Source organism: Aedes aegypti, unplaced genomic scaffold (assembly GCF_002204515.2).
Source record: "Aedes aegypti strain LVP_AGWG unplaced genomic scaffold, AaegL5.0 Primary Assembly AGWG_AaegL5_hic_scaff_1980_PBJ_arrow, whole genome shotgun sequence".
NCBI lineage: Eukaryota > Metazoa > Arthropoda > Insecta > Diptera > Culicidae > Aedes > Aedes aegypti.
In genome coordinates, this window is record NW_018735467.1 from 16,252 (window position 1) to 20,453 (window position 4,202).

Sequence of the window (4,202 nt, forward strand, 5' to 3'; positions counted from 1 at the left end):
ATGTATTGGGCACGGTTTTGGTTTCTGTGGTTGTGCTGTTCAGTGTGATCAGAGTGTGTTGTTGTCGAAAAAGTAGGAAATCAATTAGTAAGCAGAAGAAACAGTAAAAATGACTTTCATTGTGATACTTGAAAAAAAAAAACGCACTAAGTTGGAAAAAATAAATTCTATTTATGCTTAATAATCTCATACTTTTGAATATTTAGTGAAAATAGTCAGAACTCATTTTATGTTGAACAAATATTGGGATATTTCTAAGAAAATTTAAAAAAATAGATTGACTCACAGACAGTTTCTTTTATTAAATATCACCATACATCCATTAAACAGCATATGACAACAGGATCTTTTTCACAAAACGTTTTTTTTTTCTATCTTTATTAATCCGTATGGCCTATAAGTAGGTAATTCTCGCTGAATTGCTCAAGTGGTGTACAGAGTGCACCGACATTACCCTTCGCCTCATCTCCCCGGAACCACCTTACGGTATCTCTTGGGGAGGGGTCTGTACATATAGCACAACACATGTAGCAGAAGTAGCCTAGGAAAATTGCTGCTCTCATCCGACTTAAACAATGTTACAAGGGCCAGCCTCAGTAGGGCAAATCCTCTGCAGTCGACTCTTGGTCAACGCGCCATAGGCGCTGCAATTCTAACATAATTTGAGAGACATACGTAGTTCCTGCATTCCAGCACTGACGGCATCCGCAAACATTCTCTCTATTATTATTATTTATCTTTATTTGAGTGCCTTTGGCGAGTTTGCCAATCCTTTCTCTATTAGAGATTGTTCAAATATTACGTAATGCAACAGGGGAAGGGAGGGGTCTTACATCGTGTTACGGTCCATACAAAAGATTAAAATTTTCCATACAAAAGCTGTTACGTGGGGGAGGGAGGGGGAATGAAATTGGCAAATTTTGCGTTACATAATATTGAATGAACCCTTATATTATCTGGGGACGTGTCCCCCTCCGCATGTAGCGAGCATGCGATCTCTCACATCAATGAAATGTGGGAAATCGAAAACTACATGCTCCGCTGTTTCCTCCACACCAGCACCATTGGGGCATGCAGGAGATTCCGAGTGCCCGAACCTATGCCGGTATTGCCTATAGTAACCTGACAGAAACTGCGGTAAGTGGAAGTTCACTTCCCCATGGTTTCTTTTATACCAATCTGACACATTTGGTATTAGCCGATGGAGCGATCTACGTTTAGTGGAGTTATCCCATTCCTGCTGCCAGCTTCTGAACGTTGCCTCTTTACACGCGTTGTGGACTCCCTCTGGTACCTCTTTGGTTGAAGCATTGAACATCTTCGTTAATGATGAGCCTGATGGGCGCCATCCCTGCTATGATGCAAACGGTCTCTTTAGAAACCGTTCGGTATGCTACTGCTATGCTATGCTACTCTTAACCACATGATCCTCCACGTGCTTTCCAACCGCTTCTTCCGTTCTGCTAGTTCTAAGCGCTTTTGACCAGATTGGTCCTCCATACCTTAGTATGGATAGCGCCACGCTTGCCAGGAGCTTGCATTTGCTGGCATTAAAGCAAAGCTGTTAGACATCAACCTCGATAGCGCCGCTATAAGCCGTAGATGCCATTTTACAGGCATATTCAACGTGGCTAGCGAAGCTGAGCATTACCAAAGATGCCTAAGGGATCGCCAGGACTCTATGGTACATTCACCTACCGAGATAAGCGCCCGTTGCTCGGACTTGCAGTTGTTGAACACTCTTGTGACGGGCCAGTCCTAGTTTCCTAGACTACATCCATTCTCAGCTATGGAAATATTTAAATAGAGTGCGCTGCTGTCAACTCTACTTCCTCCATTGATTCGCCATAGACCACTAAGGTGATAATGTCGGCGAAGCCAACAATCTTAACATCCGTCGGAAGGGGCAGCCTCAGTACGTCTTCGTACATCGCAATTCCATAACATTGGGCCCGAGATTGAACCTTGAGGTACTCCCGCGGTAATTCGAAAGCTTTTCTGCCCCTCCCTATGTGTCCATACAGTAGAATCCTACCATCAAAATAGTTTTCTAGAAGCTTACACAACTGCACCGGTACCTTGGGCGGTGAACAGCATGCGCTGTTGAACGCATTCTTCACATACAGGTGACAACCCGCGCAGTAACGGATGCCGCTCCTTTTAAGCTCGATTGCCACCACATCTGTCTCAACGACCGACTGGATAGCGTCTAGAGTAGATTTTACCTTTCCTGAATCCAAACTATTGTCAGCATGGAGCATAAACACGGTCGTGATACCACGCGAAACTAGCTATTCACCGTTTAGGCACCTCCTCGAGGTAACACACATGTTATAAATTGAGGCAGAATAACTCTTATATGAACCAGATCTGGTCATATAAGAGTTATTCTGGCCTCAATTATAACATCTGTGCTACTAGGGGATCAGGTCTTAAGTGAATACTTCACCGTCAAAGCGCGCTGTTTTTTAACCTCGGGCTTGGGTCGAGTTACATCGCACTGTCCTCCGCGCGCCTGGTATTATACTATAGCGAATCGATTGATGATCGGTGAGTATAACCGTCATCAACGCGCAAGTTCATGGTAACTAAAACGTTAGGTACTCACTGTACCCAGACAACTAGAAATCGCATGAAAGTTCATGTTTCAACTCGTTTATTCATATTAATCACATCAAACCCACAAAACACCGTGGATAAACTCGTCAGATTGATGAGTTTCCATGCATAAAACACTTCTTTTCTGAGTTCATTTGTACATTTTGTTTCGTCTCGTACACTCGTACAAAGTAAGTCGAATCAATCCGTAGCAGCTGTCAAATCAACATTTGTTATCATAAGTTAAGTCGCATAAAATCACTGGTTAGTTCGGTAGGATATTTATACACTCGCATTGTATGTTATTATTCATCACATAATATATGCACGCATATCGCCTCCACTTTTGTACGTAGAAGGCCTTTTCGCAACATCTTATTTGTGAAATTTTGCACATAGTGATTTCGTTATACGTACATTTTCATTGTCTGGGTACCCACATGTACCAGCTCTACATTTTATGCGGCTAGGGATTCCAACAATAGTTGGCCTCTTTGATTGGTACAGAGGCTACCCCCATTACACTGCCCCATGCATTAAAGTCACCAGCTATCACTACTGGTTGGCCGATTAGCTAGTTCGGCTATCATCCAGTTGACCATGTGGGAAAATTCCACAATTGACCACTTTGGGGGCGCGTAACAACTGCAATAGAACACCCCGTTGATTTTTGTTATCGCAAATCCGTTCGAGATAGAGACTACTAGAGGAAAGTTAATTTAAAATTGTACAAATGTGAAGTTTAAGTTGGAATTGGATATGATGCAAAATTCAATTGATTTAAATTGTTTATGGAGCCAGTAATTTGATCTGATTAGAATTTGCATCTTATCAAATTCAAATTTCAAAAATATGGTTTCATTCATAATACATATATTAAAGGATTTTCAAGCTGGTCAAGTTTTCTTTAGATGGTGGTAGAAATTCAACATGTTGTGAAAAAGTCCAAAACAACGATAAATTCTTTCTATGAATATGCTTCATTTTTTAAAGTAATATCGCTTGAATAACATATTGTTTGAACTTTAAAACTACATATTTCCAAGAAAACTTATTTTTTTAATTCTTAAGATATTCTAAAAAATATTCGACTACTTTTTAACAGCTTTGTAGCAGAATTTTGAAACTACTCTTCAATATGAAGATTTCTATAATCATGTTTTTCAAGAATATCAAATCTCTTAAATTAGTCAAAAAATATTGCGTCGGATTTTTTCAATTTTTTTTCTGAATCCTCAGAAAATTTGTTGCTTAGGAACACATAAGAAACATTAGCTAAAACTTAAAAAAGGTTAAATTTAGCAATACGAAAAGCTAACATTACATATAATTTGCAATTGGATTAGATGACAAATTGATGTGAAGATTTGCGAAAAAGTACACGTCTTCTCAGTGAGAATCGAACTCACGACTCCCCGATCTCTAGTTGGGCGCGTTAACCACTACGCCATGAGAGACTCATAACGCAGAAGTTAACCTGAATTCGATTTCAGCTCAATAATCACGTGTCCTCTTTCGCAAGTGCACCTCTTCGGAAGAATTAGATGCCCATCCAAACACAACGCTTTCTATATATATCTCAATGCCTAGCCGAGAGCGCATTG

The 4,202-nt window shown here is 40.4% G+C and overlaps 1 non-coding gene across 1 annotated transcript; it reads right to left on the reverse strand.

Moving 5' to 3' along the window:
* Window positions 1-3,982: 3,982 nt before the first annotated feature.
* Trnas-aga lies at window positions 3,983-4,055 on the reverse strand. Its single transcript has one exon. It is a non-coding gene; the product is annotated as a tRNA-Ser (tRNA).
* Between the last annotated feature and the right edge of the window lie 147 nt (window positions 4,056-4,202).